This window comes from Netta rufina (assembly GCF_964035555.1).
Source record: "Netta rufina genome assembly, chromosome: 11".
NCBI classification, from domain to species: Eukaryota; Metazoa; Chordata; class Aves; order Anseriformes; family Anatidae; genus Netta; species Netta rufina.
Window position 1 is genome coordinate 7,785,322 of NC_140134.1, and position 19,376 is coordinate 7,804,697.

Genomic DNA, 19,376 nt, shown 5'->3' on the forward strand with positions numbered 1-19,376 from the left:
AGACCTTGTGCTCAGCCTGCTGAACTCCACCAACAGTGCCCACGAGAAGAGAACTAGCTTGAAACTCCACTAAAGTAAATTCTGTTTTTAAAATCCCATATCTAGGACATCAATTATCCATCTCAGCATTCAAACGTCCAAAGCATCAGCTCTGATATTCCGCTGATATAAGTCAGAGTTGATGTGGTTTCTTTGTTTTTGTTTTTAATCTTTCTGCAAAGTCTGACATATTTTGTGACTCTCAATAATATTGCTTCATTTCAAACAGGTTAACAGCTTTTTATTTCAAAATTGTAGTAAAATAAGACACCAGTATGGCACCACCGGGCCACACACTGTTCCAGAAGACACATATCAATGCGATGTCTAAATTAATCTGCCCTTTATGCCAAACTCCTACTGACATTGAAGAGTTCTGCATACACAGAAAGAGTAGGTAGAATATAATACTAAAATAAAGTGGCAGCATCAACTGAAGTTCCTTGTTCTCCTGAGTTTGTCAAGGCTTTGTTACTTGGCAGCTTTTCATACAATATTTATTATGGCTGCAATTTTTTCCCATTAACATGTTTTAATCTGGGAAAAAATGTCACATTTTTCTACTTTAAATATACAAAGACTGACATTTTTTGTGAGCTCATCTTTAGTAGATTGCTTTTTGTTCTAACCTCGGAGGAGTGAGAAAGAGATGCTTCTCCCATCTTCTTACATTTTTTTCCTTTGAAGTCTGTATATTCCCTGTGTTTTGGGTTTGTGTGGTATACAGATGCTCACAATAAAATGGAAATCATAGGTAGCGTTCAGGCCTTAAGCTATTATTGTTCAAACTACAAGTGGATAGAAAACTTCTTTGCTAATATCAAAGACAGAACAAGTCATATATCAAAGAAATGGGTCAGAGCTGACTCCTCGGGCAGCCTAGACTCTCTCTGGTGCATCAGCATTTTGAATTAGCAGGTGCACATGTGCAATGTATACAACAAATTGGATAATCTACTTCTTGATAGACTCAAAAACATTGGCAGTCAGAGAGTACTTCATCACTTACTCTCCTATAGGTAATGTACATTGCAAGCAGCATGGGAAAAATCTAGATGTGTCACAGAATCACAGAATTTTTCTAGGTTGGAAGAGACCTCAAGATCATCGGGTCCAACCTCCAACCTAACGCTAACAGCCCTCCACTAAACCATATCCCTAAGCTCTACATCTAAACGTCTTTTGAAGACTTCCAGGGATGGTGACTCCACCACTTCCCTGGGCAGCCTGTTCCAGTGCCTCACAACCCTTTCAGTGAAGAAGTTCTTCCTAACATCTAACCTAAAACTCCCCTGGCTCAACTTAAGCCCATTCCCCCTCGTCCTGTCACCAGGCACGTGGGAGAACAGGCCAACCCCCACCTCGCTACAGCCTCCCTTGAGGTACCTATAGAGAGCGATAAGGTCGCCCCTGAGCCTCCTCTTCTCCAGGCTGAACAAGCCCAGCTCCCTCAGCCGCTCCTCGTAGGACTTGTTCTCCAGGCCCCTCACCAGCTTCGTCGCCCTTCTCTGCACCCGCTCAAGCACCTCGATGTCCTTCTTGTAGCGAGGGGCCCAAAACTGAACACAGTACTCGAGGTGCGGCCTCACCAGAGCTGAGTACAGGGGGACGATCACCTCCCTAGCCCTGCTGGCCACACTGCTTCTTATACAAGCCAGGATGCCGTTGGCCTTCTTGGCTACCTGAGCACACTGCTGGCTCATATTCAGCCGACTATCCACCATCACTCCCAGGTCCTTCTCTGCCTGGCAGCTCTCCAACCACTCCTCTCCCAGCCTATAGCTCTGCTTGGGGTTATTGCGCCCCAGGTGCAGGACCCGGCACTTGGCCTTGTTGAACTTCATGCAGTTGACCTCAGCCCATCGGTGCAGCCTATCCAGATCCTCCTGCAGAGCCTTCCTACCCTCGAGCAGATCGACACACGCACCTAACTTGGTGTCATCTGTGAACTTACTGAGGGTGCACTCGATGCCCTCGTCCAGATCATCGATGAAGATATTAAAGAGGACCGGCCCCAGCACCGAGCCCTGGGGGACGCCACTAGTGACTGGCCTCCAACTGGACTTGGCTCCATTCACCACGACTCTTTGGGCCCGGCTATCCAGCCAGTTTCTAACCCAGCGAAGCGTGCGCCAGTCCAAGCCAAGAGCAGCCAGTTTCTTGAGGAGAATGCTGTGGGAGACGGTGTCAAAAGCCTTGCTGAAGTCAAGGTAGACCACATCCACAGCCTTTCCCTCATCCACCCAGCGCGTCACTCTGTCATAGAAGGAGATCAGGTTCGTCAGGCATGACCTGCCTTTCATAAAGCCATGCTGACTGGGCCTGATCGCCTGCTTCCCCTGCAAGTGCTGCATGATGACTCTCTGGAGGATCTGCTCCATGAGCTTTCCTGGCACTGAGGTCAAACTGACAGGCCTGTAGTTTCCCGGGTCTGCCCTCCGGCCCTTCTTGTAGATGGGCGTCACGTTTGCTAGCCGCCAGTCGATTGGAACCTCCCCTGATAGCCAGGACTGTTGATAAATGATGGAAAGTGGCTTGGCCAGCTCCTCTGCCAGTTCCCTCAGTACCCTTGGGTGGATCCCATCCGGCCCCATCGACTTGTGCACATCTAAGTGCCGTAGCAGGTCACCAACCAGTTCTTCATGGATAATGAGGGCCACATCCTGCTCCCCATCCCCTTCCTCCAGCTCAGGGTACTGAGTATCCAGAGAACAACCGGTATTGCCGCTAAAGACTGAGGCAAAGAAGGCATTGAGCACCTCCGCCTTTTCCTCATCTCTTGTAACTAAGTTTCCCCCCGCATCCAGTAAAGGATGGAGATTCTCCTTAGTCCTCCTTTTTGTGTTGATGTATTTATAGAAACGTTTTTTGTTATCTTTAACGGCAGTAGCCAGATTGAGCTCCAGATGAGCTTTGGCCTTCCTAATTTTGTCCCTGCACAGCCTCGCTACTTCTTTAAAGTCCTCCTTAGTGGCCTGCCCACTTTTCCAAAGCTTATAAACCCTCTTTTTCCTCCTAAGATCAAGCCACAATTCTCTGTTGAGCCAGGCCGGTCTTCTTCCCCGCCAGCTCGTCTTTGGGCACGTGGGGACAGACCGTTCCTGCGCCATTAAGACTTCCCTCTTGAAGAGCGCCCAGCCTTCCTGGACCCCTCTGCCCTTCAGAACCACCTCCCAAGGGACTTCACCAACTAGTGTCCTGAGCAGCTCAAAGTCAGCCCTTCGAAAGTCCAATACAGCGGTTTTACTGGTCCCCTTCCTGGCCTCGCCAAGAATAGTGAACTCCACCATTGCGTGGTCACTCTGCCCAAGACAGCTCCCGACGATCACGTCCTCCACCAGTCCTTCTCTGTTTGTGAAGAGAAGGTCTAGCGGGGCACCACCCCTGGTAGGTTCACTAACCAGCTGCGTCAGGAAGCTATCTTCCACGCTCTCCAGAAACCTCCTAGACTGCTTTCTCAGGGCTGTGTTGTGCTTCCAGGATATGTCAGGGAAGTTGAAGTCCCCCACGAGTACAAGAGCTGATGATTTTGCAACCTCTGTCAGCTGCCTGTAGAATTCCTCATCCGTCTCCTCATCCTGGTTCGGCGGTCTATAGCAGACCCCGACCAGGACACTAGCCTTGTTGTCCCTGCCGATCCTAACCCAAAGGGACTCGACCTTGTCATTCCCAACCTCGAGTTCTACAACCTCGAAAGACTCTCTAATATAGAGAGCCACACCACCACCCCTTCTATGATGCCTGTCCCTTCTATAGAGCTTATAGCCAGGCATTGTAGCACTCCAGTCATGAGACTGGTCCCACCACGTCTCCGTGATGGCAACCAAGTTGTAGCCTGCCTGCCGCACGATGGCTTCCAGCTCCTCCTGTTTGTTACCCATGCTGCGTGCATTGGTGTAGATATGTAGATATGTGTCATAAGAATTCTTTAAGAACTCACCAAACTACAGTTTCTGCAAGCAATTATTTCTTTTTTTTTCACTTAAAAAAACCTCAGCTCATACAAACTGCAATTTATATCTGCTCATCTAGAGCTCATGCCATGCATCAGAATTGAAAGCATAATTTTCAGCCGTCTACATGAACTGAATTGTTGTTATTATCCAGTTTTCCAGATGTGAAAGTCTGTCATCTCTGTCAATGTCTGCGTATCTAAATTTGTATTTCAGCAGTCTGGCTTACAGGTCTTAAACCATGCTGTGCATCTAAAAGCAAAAAGTAATTTCTATCCCACCTACAAGGAACGTCCCATTGTTATGATCCCATTTTCCTTTCAGAATTTGCCACTATTATTTTTTAATTAGGTATGTAATGTATCTAATATCCTTCAGAGCTTCAAATTCCTTATTTAGTTTGTATTCTTAAAGTTCAGAAACACTAGGTCTCAACATAAATAGCTGGGGAGATCATTCATGAGATTAATTCTTCCTTATGTGGACAGTCTGGTTTTCCAAATCATGAAGTGTCCTTTTTAAGTAACATTTACATTCACATATAAAAAAAATAAATCCATGTGAGTAACCTATAAGTGGACAAAAATGCAAAATAAACATCCTGCTGAGTCTGTTAGACAGCAGTCTTTTATATTTGCCATTAACAGAATAGATTCAACAGGATACGTGCTGCTTTCAGCATCTTTTCCCTCCAAACATTGTTTAATCACAGAGAAGACTCATCCACTGAGCTGTTTATCCATGGTACCTAGAAAGTCAACCCAACTTAATACACATTTTTGATGCTACATAACTTTCTTAGAAAAAGGAAGAAAAGTGATGTCTCAGGAAAGTAGAAAACATCCCTGACAAAATGTGGAGTATCTCACCAAAGAACACTTGGGTACTTCAAACCACGTAAGTAGAATCGAACTGTAGGTCCTGATGATGTTACAAAAAACCAAGCCACTTCCATACAGCACACCTTTTGTTGTTAGTGCCCGTGGCCTTTTCCAAAGCAGTGTGTCAGCAGCTGCATATTTGCTGTTAGTGCAAAGCTCAGTGTTGGCCTCCAGCTGGCAGAAGAGTCCACACTAACAGGTAACTGCCCATCTTCAGTCAATGAGGATTTTTGCCACAGCACCAAGAGAAGCAGGAACAGGTACTGAGACACCCCAAGTCCAGTTCCTGATAAGAGATTACATTTAAGTACTGAATGTTGATTTTGCACACTATGTGTCTTTACCAGGAAGGATGAGAATTGACACGAACTGTCACTACTGGGAGTCTGTATCTGGAGAATTTATCAGCTACCTATAAGTCTCTGATAAAGCTATTTTACCTGAAGAAATGCTGAGCTTGTAACTACATGAAATTTCATCTACATTCTGGCACATGTAGACCATCTATTGTCCTTTCTTTAGAAAAATATATATCCTGAGCTACCTCGAACTGCACTACATGATGTTTAGACATTTACCCGTGCCCTCCTTGTCCATTCAGTGGCTACCACATTACGAGGATCTACACAGATACAACACAGATCTACAAGATCTCAAGATATAAAACAAGAGATTCATAGAATCCACAATTAAATCCTACAGTGCACAAGGAATTCTGCACCAGAAAGGAAACAAGATCTCTGGAACAAGTGCTGGAGTTGGCAGTTGTGGAAACTGCAGTGTCGTTTAACACACAATTTTCATTATAAATGCTATAAATATTTTACTCCATAGGCAAGATGAGGTAGCAAATATATTACCAGCTTCACTGCTACAGGATTTTGATACAATTCATGAGGAAAAATAGTTTTTGTGTATGTTGTTGGTTATTTTTTGTTGTTTGTTTGTTTGTTTTTGTTTTTCAACGAATATCATTCATTTTGCCATCTTTCTGTAACAGCAACGGTCACCCTGGCTTCCATTTCACCAGTCCCTTCTGCCCAAGTGGACCACAGCACTAGTTATCTACTTGGGTTTTGCAAATCTTCCTAGGTTCAAGTGTGTACAGGAAACATATAGATCCTTCTGCAAGTAAAGAAGAATCGGGATTCTGTTCATCATGAACTGGAGGCATCACTTCGTCTTTCAGACCACATTAGTTTGACCTTAGCTACTTGCCTCTCTTTCCTTTTTGTCCCAGAAATGGCTTGTATAAACTTGATTTGTTCCCGGTCCCCTGCTTCCTATATTCTATTTTTGACAATTCCCATTTCTTATGTCAGCTGCATCTAAGGAACACCAGTAGAAATGGCTTCCCTGCTCAGGTAGATATTGTTCACAGGGAGTAGAGAAGTTAGGTCTATCAGTTGTTTCATGCCAGTACTGCTTGACTCGCCCCCTTTCCCAAAGCATTGAAACAGCTCTCCTGGGGCTAACAACAACATGCCTGTTATAGAAAAACAAATCTTCCGCTTCACGGTAGCACCAATAGAGGTAGAAAAGCCTTTACACAAAGAGCTAAAGTATTGCTTTTCACAACCACCAAATCCCTAATAATAGGCCTGTGCCATCTAGTGGGCAGAGGACTGGATTGGGATTTACAGCATTTTTCCCAGAAATCCTGCTTTTGTGCTGAGGGGATTCTGTCTTCCTTCTCCACACCCTGCATTCATACTGTGCTTAAATAAGGGTGAGTTCAGACAGAGTAGGGCTACCTCTACGGACTTCTGTATACAAAATGTATTCATTACACAGTAAATTGTTATGGGTACCTTGGAACTGAAAATAGAGAATGATTTATTTAATATATGCAAATACAGTTCCTGATAGGTTTAGAACTGAGAAATTCCTGAAGCTTCATCATTGCACAAAAGAAGGAAGAGCTCATGCCTACTACTGATTTTTGGGGGTAATTTGCGTAACTTTGTAACTGGTTTTGTATTTTATGCCATTGTACAATATTTCAAATATCTAAAGTTTTCAACTTCACTGTCTTTGAAAATTGAAGGATTTCTGTTTGAGAGGCAGTGAGAGCATTTCACAGAAATATCCCAAATGTGTTTTCTAACCTTGGAAAATTTTTGTCTCGGGGAAGCAGGGAAAAAAAATTGACAACCTTCACTCCTACTAGATAGTCTTTCTCTTGACAAGGAGTCATCCTAAGTCGTCCTAAGGCTCAGACCCTGATGTGGGAAATCCAAAGAGTTGCAAGAACTCTGTGCCACTGCCCTAATTTAAAAAAAATAAAAATAAAAAATGTGCTTCTATCATTTGCATTAGAGTATTACTGAAAGGCCATTAACTGAAGGAGCGTCCCACTGTGCAGGATACCAGAGAGTTCTGCTGGTTTGTTTACCACATTGCACACCTTTTGTTTTTTTAGAGTGACACACTAATTTGACACTTTCTTGGTCTGATATTGGTATTTTTAAAGTGTCTGCTTTTCTCAATTTTAGACATGACAGAAAAGGTCTAGCTGTTCCTCTAAAGAAAGCCAAATAGGCAAAATTTCAAACCTGCAGTCTATATTTATTATCACTTAAGATATATTTAAAAAAAAAAAAAAAGAAAAAAAGAAAATGTTTTCAGCTGCTGTCTTGTGTACTGGCAAGCTAGCAGAGTATGAGTAAATACTGGTAGAAAACCCCATTTTGATGGAACCCTACTTTGGACAGCAAAGATTTTACTGAAGGGAAGTCCATGTGCAGAATATTCTTCTACCTAAGATAGAATGTGAGTTGCAGGACGCGTTTAGGATGAAACTAACCCAGGAACTGAAAAGTCCTATTCTTCCTATGAGAAAACAAGTTCTTCCCTCCAGAGAAACATCTGTCATGCTAAACCATCAAAGTTCAAGACTACTAAGCTACTACAACTGTATTTCAGTTGGTCTGTAGCTCTGCTGTTGACATAACATGATTCTGTTTGTGTCAGATCCCTCTTTTATAAAATTGGCTCTCTTGCACTGATTTAGGGCTATGACAGATCATCTGATTTTTACAGATTAATAGTTACCAAACAGTTGCACATCGCAGCACTGGCTAATGGCACCAAGTGGGATTATTGCCCAAAACAGTACCCATATTACGTTTGTCTCGCACAGGACATAGCAATCCAGTAACTCTAATAAAACACTGTGCACACGAACAGCACACAGAGAGCAGATGGGGACATTCACTGATGTATGGCGAGAGGAACAGGTGGCACAGAAAGGCCGTGACATGGAGAAAATAAAACTGCTGGGAAAGCCTTACTGCCCTGCAAGCACCAGGTTACCTTTATTTGTACAGACTTGCTCGGTGTCAGTAATTCCCCAAGTTCCTCCCTGGAGGGAGAGAAGGCAGCAGGAAAGCACATCACTTCAGACTTGAGCTGGCTTTTTACCTCGCTCACTCTGTCACAAGGCTACAAACTAAAGAACATTTTGCATGAATCTTGGGACTGAATGCAGGCTGCAGATTTAAACAGCACAAAAATAAGTGTTCGTGATATCATAGCTAAAATCGTGTCACTCTAGGATGGTCTATACTCATTCAGGATATCAGATAGTGTCAACCCTGTTCCAATGCACTCTTAGGGTACATGAAGTCATATCATCAGAAGCCTCACAAATATATTTTTAAAAAAAGATAAGAACAGATGAAAACTGAATGTATGTAGCTTGCTACAGTCAGTTATTGCATAAATATCAGCCATTACTTATTCACTACATATTGGCAATTGCAGTTGTAAGGAAAAGAATAAACTACCACTCTACACTATCAGGCAAGAAACAGACACCAAGATGAGAACTCACTACCGTTTTAACCTACTGCTACTGCTGAGCTTCACTCAAAATTTTCCAGGTATAAGATTGAGGTTTAAAACAGCAGTGACTGTAATCTGGAATTTAAAGCAAGGCCAGGAACTTCTCATTCTTCCAAACCTATCTGCACTGAGCTTAATGTACTTATATAGTGCAGAGCTTGCAGTTCTTTCAAGAAAGGATTTGTATTTTCCAGTCCAGGAATAAAAGGAAGTGTTTTTTATTTGTCGGTTTAGTTAAAAAACAAAACAAACAACAACAACAACAAAACTTTAGCTAGGATCTATTGTTCACCTTTTGAGCTCCATGTTGTTATGCTTGCACAACAACAAAAAAATCTTCTAGTGCTTCTTGACTAGAAAAGACATTGCAACATTCATAGCATCATCCCTCACAGCCAACTAACTGATTGAAAATCCAGAACCAGATTCCGTAAGGTAGCTCCACACAGGAGTTCCAACTGTCCAAAAGAGTTCCAACTGTCTTGTTAACTTAGTTGTTAGTTGGAGCTACTAGAAGACAGCTATCCACTATTTTCCCTTCTGCAAAAAAGAGAAAGGGCAGGATGGGGTGAGAGCTTGTGAAAGCCAGATTTTTATTTATTTATTTTGTTGTTTTGTTTTTTCTTTTTTTTTTTTGTATTTTTTCTTTTAATTAAAATAAATCAGAGTTCTTAAGCTATTAGTGGCTGATCGCTTGAAGGAAGGGTGCAGCTGTTTTGATTAATGATTAAACTTTAAATATTTATGATGGATGAAGTATGTATCCGGAAATGATTGGGTATACTGCTGTTTGTCATATGCTTCTCACCAGGACTTGACTGAAAATGAGATAATATCACACCAGGTTATAATTCTGGGATAACATATTGTAAGAATTTGTAGAGACAAGCACTGTGGAAAAAGTATTTCAGAGTTGAAAGCTGAATCCAGAATGTTTTCAGAATATTTTGAAATGAGCCTTTTTTTCTTAAAAATCTGATGACTCGGTATTTAAAGTGCTCTTGAATCACAAGTTTTCAAATGCAGTTTAGCATTTACTAGGAATATCCATCATCTGCACTCCACCTTCTGCAGGCAAGCAGAAATAACAACTGCGTGGTAATAGTAGCTACTATGGTACCTGCAAAGAAATGAAGTCCTGACTGACTGATCGAACTGTTAATGTTTATCACTGCCTATCCAGATTGATAGCATCTGTATGGGCCTGGGGATCTGGAATTTTTGGTCTTCCTTCTTCAGCAAGAATATAAGGGATGAGAAGATACCAAGCAGACCAGCTCCATATTCTTCCTCTCTATTCCCTTTTCCTCTGAGGCAGGATGATAGCAGAAGTAAAAATAGTCTACTCATCTCTCCTTTTGATGTGCCACAAAGAAAAACATCACTGAAATGCTTTCATCTTCCATCCAGCATTTTTGAGAATTTTATACTGTCACTTCTTTTTTTATTATTTTTTTTTAAGGACAGTCGATGGCTTACAGAATACCTCCTGGGAAGATCTCATCAGGTGGTAGATCTGGGCATGAGAAGAGGTCATAGCTTCCCTAGGGGCCATACCATACAAGGAGAGGATAGGTCCTCATAGGTGATGCCATTCAGAGCTCAGTTCATGCCTCCTGCTGGCAGAGAGGCACACTGGTACCAAAGAGCATTGTTAGACAAATGGGGAAAAAATACAGAAAGCCAACTGTTTGTAAAGACCCAGAGCTGTAACCCTGGAGGTGAGAATTAAGTGAAGCATGAGCAACAGAAAACACTGCTGGGTGGTGAGGAATTGTATGCCTGCTGGTTAAAACACTTGAAATATGCTGCAGTCTTTACAGTAACTGATACCATTGTATACAACATTCTTACTTGTCAGATAAGGTTAATGAATAGTTGAAAGAAAAAAATAGCTATGTTTATGATTCATAAAGGACAGAAAAAAATACATAATTTTTGTTGTACTTTTGGAAAAGTCCTGCAAATGCCTAAGAATTTCACAGAAAATGCAATATATACTTATTAATACACATTTACCTCTAGTACAATGTAAGGTAATTATTTCAGTTTTTAAGATAATCCCGTGATTTGTCATGATTTTTTTTCAGATAGTTATGAAATAACCCGAAGAACTAGTTTGTGACTTTCTGCAGCAATATCTTCGAAGAAAATGAGCACATTTTGACTCAGTCTCCAAAGACACACCTCTAGTCCTTCTAGTGAGCAAGTATATATTGCAGATCATATTAACATGCGTTATCAACCAGTAGAAAAAACTTTGTGAGTGGAACTCAAATTCCAAGATGGTTTGACCACATCATTTTTATTTTAGACAATTTCACCAGGTCCAAAATTGTTTATCATACAGTTCAGCCTAAGGCAAAATTCTAAAGCTGAGCTAGGATCCATGATCATAAGATATGTCTACGCAGAACAAGAAATAATATGCCATTGCAATCAGAATATTTCTCTATTCATAATGACTACTACTAAAATCCTTCAGATATAAATCAGCTCCTGATGTTTACTTTTTGAGAAGTCTAGATAGTTACTTCCTGTAGTTGTCAATATTCAGAATTACTTTCTGCTGCCATTAGAAATATTTAGGATGAAAATATTCTCCCATTGGTACCTTTGTGTGGTATTAAGGCTGGGAAAGTATTTATATTTAGGTTTCACCCAAGAGAAAGATTCTTGTATAATTCAGTGCTACAGATAGAGGAGAAAAAACCTCTAGGCCACAATATGTAGTTAATATTCAGAATTAAGTCAGTTTCTTATGCATCAACTGGTAGGTCAAACTCAGCTTTGTGTGCTGTAATTTATAATACAGCTTTATGCCCAAAGCAATATGGAAGCCCTTAAGCAACACTGTGAATTATTACGACTGAATCAGAACACTACCTACCAAAATGTATATGATTTCTTATATTTCTACTGCATACAGACAATAAACGTGATGTCAGATAGTCCTGTGCTGCAAGGACACCTAAATAAAATATCAGTTTCACGACCAGTGTCAGCATTTAGCAGTTTACTTCCTGCAGTCTTAGTACAGTGTAGTCCTGCTGCTTCAGCTGGTTTAACTAGTCCAGTAAAAGTAATACAAGGAACTTTATAACTTCCTTAGAACTCACCAGTTTATCTCCCCAATGAGATAACAAAACTTCCCAGGTACTAACTATTACAGCGCTGCCCAGACTCAGACTCTGTATGTCATACTTAGTCCTTAATATGGAAAGGACACGAGGCAACGTGCTCCTGGTAGTCCTCAGGAGCTAGAGCTGAACCACCCTATGCCTTCTGCTTCCACACCTGGGCTCCTTGCTGCTCCAAAGCAAACAGACCCCCCATTGTCTAGGGACAAAGCCCTTCTGCCTTTGCAGAGCCACCACCATGGAGGAGGACTTACTTTTGAATGGCTTAAACAATCCTACCCACTATAAAGGGGAACATAGGCAATGGACATCTCTGAAACAGTCAAATCTCCCATTACACTGGCTCTTCAAATGCTAAGGAAATGAATTCCTTCCCTCAATTTATCTGGACAGTGTTCTAGAAACAGGATAAAAGGACTTTTTAAAACATACAGTGCCTTTGTCACCTCTAAAACTGGACATGTTTTTAGCTTTACCATTTCAAAAGGTAAGTGAACTTAAGACCTGGGATCATTAGGCCAAATGTGTGTCAGAACCATCCCTCTGAAGTTTATTTTCAGCCATGATGAGTGGCATGTGTGGAGACAGACTGTTTCCATTTAAAAAATGCTAAGATATATTCTCCCTCACCCTCTGTCTGAGAGCCCTACCCCATAAAAAGTGCATGAGCAGTAAACAAGTTTGCAATTCAGGCTTGTTAGCTGCTTTCTTCCACTCCTGCTAATACTCTTAAAGTAGTGTGCTGTATTGTGAAAAAAATAGATTAAAAACAACAACACTCTACTTTTAAAACCCATCAATACTGGCTAATTAATTTTATTTGGATGTCGCTCCCCACCACAGCATAGCATGTCTCTCTGAGCTCAAAGAGCCTTATTTATACATTTCTTGGAGCAGTTTTTCACCAGTGTATCCCTACGACTCCACTGTAGTGGATTTAAAGCTCCTCCTGATTTCCACCTCTGTGAGAGATCAGAACTAGTCCCAGGAGGTTTAAGCCTCTCCTAAATTAGTTCCCAATGTGGAAGAATCTGCAAATAAACTAATTAGAGATTAATTGACTAATACATATAGATAAGTTAATTAGAGATTAATTAGTGCTTATATAGTGTATTCCTTAGAAGATGTAAATTGCTCTAAAAGTGCTAAGTATTATATGTCAATTAACAGTGTTTCTATGGCTGACAGTTCTTAGTTACTGTATACGCGCTGTACTTGCTGGTGTATCTACCAGTCACACATCTCTACACAATTCCTTCTGTATAGTTTCCATAATGAATTAGATCTTCTCATCTTTTGAAATAATTAACTGGAGGAAAAATAAGAAAAATCAAATCATGGCGAACCATCAAAATGCAGACACCTACAGAGAAGAAAAAGAAACGTCTTCTGTTGTGCAAGAAAGGGTGAAGTATATGTGAGGAGTCATACTCAAGTCTAAGCTGTGTGGTTTCACAAATACCAACGTGACCCAGCTGGAACAAGGTCTCCCCCAGAATTTGAAACCTTAGCTTCTTAAGCTCTTCTCCCGTGGCATATCAACTGCCCAGAAATATAGACAGAAGTCACAGGAGCATGCATAAACAAGATTGGGCCAGTACAAACTCGTAATGTGAATTCTTTGCCTATTTTACCTAGCCATTATTTCCCATCTGATTTCATTTAATAAGAATTGTATACTTTTGAATCAATTTAACTCCAAGAGCTTCTGTAATCCTTCAAAGACCATATTACATGGGCTCTGGAAGGTTTCCTAAGTTGTAAATACACTTTTATTTATGAAACGTGTTGTGAATTTTCTTTCATTCCGGTTTTCAACCCCAACCTTATGTATTCCTACACATTTTCCCCTATTTTGAACTGGTTGCTAGCACTAAGGTGTTCATTGAAGAATAACCAGCTATAACTGAGCCTTGAGTCCTTCCTGGAGATGACAAAATTTGAACTGTAAAGTTTTCATAGAAAAAATTTCAGAACGAAGTCCTATATGCTCATTTGCACTCTAAAACAAACACCAATGATATACACTAATAAGAGTTAATAAGGTTCGGGAAAACCAAGCAATTAATGCAGAAGTCACAACACAATCAAAATTAAGAATAACTATTCAAGTGTACAGATTATTTTGCTGGTGTGCACGCAGGTAGAGTCTCAGTGACAGAGCCCTAAGTTACAGGTCAGTAGAACCCAGCGGACTCCAGACACACAAACCCTATATAAACATTCATCAAAGCTGACACTTGAAAACCACAGAGGAAGAAGCCAGGACTAGTCTTCTGAAGAAAAGGGAAAGGATTGTAAATTTGTACCCTGGGAAGAAAGACTTCAGCATCTTGGTTCTAATTAGTGTTGGCAGAATTAGTAACCCAAAAACGAACAAGCCTTAAAAATGAATACTGGAACAAAATCCTAGGTACAATTATAGCAGGACTAAACATTAGCCAGGAAAGGCTTCTCTTATGCAAGAATCCACACAGCACCAGCTAAATGAGATGCGTATCAAGTCCCCTGTTTTTTCCAGCTACATACACACATCCCATATGCTAGCAAAACAATCAGGAAAAAGCCCTTTCATGTAACTCACATAAAATGAGCTCCTTGGTCACGCTTCTAAACCTTCTTCTGGCTGTAGCAGAGAGCTCCTGACACAGTGCGTTCTTTGTAAGCACCTCTAGGAATGATGAGGTGGACTGATAATTCTGTTCAGATGGGTTTGGTTTAGAAGATGTAAATGGAGTTTTATTCTTTTGGCAAATAACAGGACTTGTTACGCTACTACCCAGAAGACAGTTTGAATCCATGGTTATTAAAACTGCAACAACGACACAGTTTTCCTTCTCCTTAAGTTTTAACTGAGCAATCCAAACCCTTGTCTGCTGGCACACCACAGTGAAGAGGCTCATTCTAAACAACAACAATTTTAACAAAATATGCAAAGTTCTTGATTTATCTCTGTCTTTGGTCTTTATAAAATAAAAGTTCATATACTGATATAGTGGGACAGACAACAGACACTTGAAAACAAAACATATAAAAGTAATCAAAGGCCTGGGTTTGTTAGAAAAAAAATAACTAACAAACTTCAAGACAGCACAATAAAAATAGTCTGCTGAAGAAGTTTGTTTAGTCTTCAAAGGTGCACAACAATGAGACAACTGAGAACAGTCTCACATGTTGGATACCAAGGGTTAACAACCTACGCATGATATAAACCACACAGGATTTCATATTTATAAAGTAATATAAATACTAGGACTAATACCCCTTGCATGCATTCTGCATAACAGAATTTACCAGGTGTTTATCACTAAGCCTCAGTTGGTTTCTGCTGATACACAGAATACCTTATTCATACTAAATTAGTTTAAATTCACTTCCAATAGTATTTTCTTTAATGCACAAACATCTGATCTGCTGAATCACGAAACTGGTCCAGTGGAAAAAAGGATGTAGAGTTGAAACTCTACTCCGTTTACAGATTTCTTGCTATACAATTTGCAAGCTTTATGCTTCCTCTACTTCAGTGTTTCTACCATACTTAAAAAGGAGTAGACACATACTTCAGAGCATCAACATTGGTTCAGCTGCCTACAGAGCCTCAACCTGTCTTGTCATTAATCACCCATATGTGGTCTTATTTTTCCTCCTGTGCTACAGGCCCTACACCTTGCTCACCAAGGATATTAGCAACAAGGGGCTACCAGACTACTGAACATTATTAGCTTCAAACATAGGTAAGGACAAATCATGCTTCACCACTGTTTCTGTAACTGGAGTTAGCTTTTGACCCAGTAACGCCATTAATTGCAAGTTCAGGAAAACTTGCATCTGCTTATGAGCCTGAAACAGAACCATATTTATGAACTAGGAACACATGCTGTAAAGTGTAAGGATCACGGGTGTTGAGCAGGATGATATCTTACCTGCAGAGGGTCAAAGATTCCCAGTGTAAACGTTGCAGGGGTTTGCCATTACTACTGTTCAAGCCTTGGAGTACAATCAGAGCTGGTCTAACTTCAGGCAGAAGAATTGGTCTCCCCGGTGACAGGTTCTCAGAAACACAGCAAAAGATGCACTGTCTGGGCGCTGACATTTAACCAGTTTGCAAGGGTGGCAATAACTAAAAGGCAGTAGCTGAATACAAAGCTTTTGGAGCACACACTTAGAAGAGACTGATTGCCTCATAGCCTGCCTTTCCGCCCTTCCCCCTTTCTCTTCCCACACAGAAAGCACTGTGAATACATACAAGAAAGAGTCTGTACTATTTCTACTCAAAGGTCAGTAATATCGTTGTTGTCATTTTGCCTCTTTAAAAAAAAAAATAAAATGTTATTACTTTAACTTGGATGATCCTTTTCAACACAAAGCCATGACTCTGAATCACCTTCCTGTTCATAGGTGCAACTCTGGCACCTGACACATGAACTGCACCCGATGGATGTGGAGAATGCATTTCTCTGGGAAGGCTGTGCTTGTGCATTACTTGGCACATGGGAAAATCATTCCTGGATTTTGGTTGTTTTTTGTTTTTGTTTTTTAATTCATTTAATGTTAAAATTCTTCAAATCCTGTTTCCCATCTGGACTCTTCCAGGCTTTTCCAGGACATTTGTAAATGTTTTCATTTCCCTTGAGTGAGTACAGCCATCTTTTCAAGTGTATCTTTTCCCTGCAAGCAGGCACCACTCGCACAGCTTTCATACCCGGAGAATGAAACATGCAGTCGAAAATGCGCAAAGCTAGTGCAGGATGAGTAAAAGCTCTCAAGTGTATGTTGCTCATTAATTAGTCAACACAGTCTCCAGCTGCCTCCCTCATTCAAGGATTCAAGGCTGTTTTCCTTAGCTTTTTTTTTTTTTTCTTTTCACCCTCAAGGGAAACCAGCTCCATACATACAGCTTTCTTTAAAGAGGATTCTGCTGTATCTCTGATGTCACCTATATTAAGTGCTTCACATAAAATGAGAGAGCACACTTTAGTAACGTTATGCTGACTCTTTTCCTTGAAGTCATTTATGTCTTCACTTTTTTTTTTTTTTTTTTTTTTTTTAATGTTAGAGTTTCTATTACAGTAGAGAAGTACACTGTAATACGAACAAAATGTGTAAAGTCCCCTGACCTACCTGTGTAAGGAACAGGAGGTACATTGCGCACATGAACAGAAAACAGAATCCAGGTAACATACAGTAAACGTCTGTTATCCAACTAGAAACACTGGGAATCCATTTTGTTAACTTTTAGAAACAGGTACAAAGGTATCAGTGCTAACCATCCAATAGCTCTAGACTATGCAAAAAAACATTAATATTCCAACATGCACCAGAGTGACTAGCATATAGATAAAACATATAAATGTGAAAAATTATTTGTCCAAAGCTAGAGAAAATATTTAGAAACAGCCAAGAACAGGAACTTGTATCTCCCAGAGTTTAGTCTAGAGCCATAACCTTGGCTTATTATCAGTGACCTACAACAACTGCTAACATTTCTCAAAAACAAACAACACTTAAAATATTGCCACTGAGCATAAAAGCTTGACTATTGATGTGCATACATTTAGATGTATAAAATATACATTGCACAGTAAAAGTTATCCTCCTTGCTCTAAGTAAAAGCTGAGATTACTTGAACGGTACTCAAAGGCTGGCAGATTTATGGATTTTCCATTTAGCCTGCTTTTCTGCTTAAATAACTTATCCAATAGAAAATAAAAATAATTCAGAAGTTGATGTAGAACATTTTGCTGGGATGTCAGATGTTACAAAGTGAGGAAAGTTTAATCACTCTGGTTTTAAACCTAGCTCTGCTAAAGGCCTAGCCAGCCTCTAAGTGTCCCATTCAGAAATGCTTTTGGATTGTTTATGTCTTCTTTCACCAAATTTGTATGAAGGACAATCTTGAGCCATCTGGTGCCTATTTAATTTTTAACCACCTCTCACTTGGAATATTTCTTTCTTTATACTTATTTTGTCTTAACAAATTGGCCATAAGCTAAACTGCACCATCTGTGACTTCCAGTAAATACAACTGTTGCTAATGAAATTACCCAGCTTCATCATTTTGATTTAAATGCATTGCCTGCTTTTTCTATGACCTTTCATTGCTTGCCATCAAATCACAGCTTTCACACATTTAGATACACACTCATGTAGGTCAGGCTTCAGGAATAAATCTTATCTGTGAATCTCAAGAAGCCTGGCCAAGCTTGCTCAGCAGGCTGGCATGAGCTTCCACAGCCAGGGCCATGCTAAGAAATCATTATGGCATTTGTGACCATCCAGCTCAGGGGCTGAACTCAGTGTGTTTCATGCTCCAGGGCAGATCCCCCGCCATGTGACCAATTGGTCACTGTTTCTTGTTCTCTTGCCTCCCATTTGTTTGACTGACTGAATTAATGATTCTGGATGCACCAGCCCAGTCTTTTGGCTACCTTGTCTCTTATTCAATCATGGGACAAATTTTACCAGACAGAACTGGAGGAAGAGACTGTGACCCTTATCTGAAAGGAAAATCACAGGACACTAATCAATGAAGTAGTGCTGGTGGTGGAATTTAAAACTACCCCAAGTATTTGTATAGTATTTTATGTGTAGAATTAATTTGTGTCATTAATTTGAATATGGAGGAATGAGTTCACTTGTCCCCATATTAAGCTGGTAGGTGCCAGGCACTTAGTAGCATGCCAAAGAAAAGTACCTCAATTTACATCAGAAGGCAAAGATACAGGTCAAATTTCTTTAGTCAGAATGTGATCTACTCAAGTAGGTATGTGTCTCTAATAGATAGAGGTGATTTGCACAGCCTTTGTAATATTATATATAGCTTCTGCAATATTTTTTAATTAGGAGCAGAGTATGCATGATAACAACAAAGCCCAGATCCCTCAAGCACAGAGATACAGCCTCAGTGAGCTGGGAAAATAAGCATTTATTTCAGAGGCATAAGCATCTATTGCAGAGGTCCCTTAGGTGCCCTGCTAAGGCTTCGGTTCAATATGGATTCCCAAGTACTGTCCTGAGATTGCTGTTCTGACAGGACAGGGCTGAAAGCAGACTTTCCAAACTCACAGCCAGAGATATCCAAACTGTCATGAACTCATTTACTGAAAATACCAGTGGGTCAAGCACAAGAAAAAATCTGACTACAAACAAATCTGACTACAACAAACACCTTCTGTAGCCTTCCCCCAGCCATTTCCTTATGAAGAGAGTAACACATATCATACTAACACTGTTCTGTTAATTTACAGTGTGGTGAGACCACAAAGAGGTAAAATGTGAATGCTTGAACGAGTAAGGAATGAGCAGCCAGGTTCCTAGGTCACATACATTGGCTTGATGTCACACAAGGTAATTACATCAGTTTGTCATCCCTCCTCCTTGGAGGAGGAAGTCACGACACAGGTGCATTCAGCATTATAAAATGAACCTTTTTCTCTGGTAATTACTCAGAACTGTGGAAAAGAATAATGTAAATCAGTTCATCTAAAATCAAAATATAATACTGAACAGCTCAGACT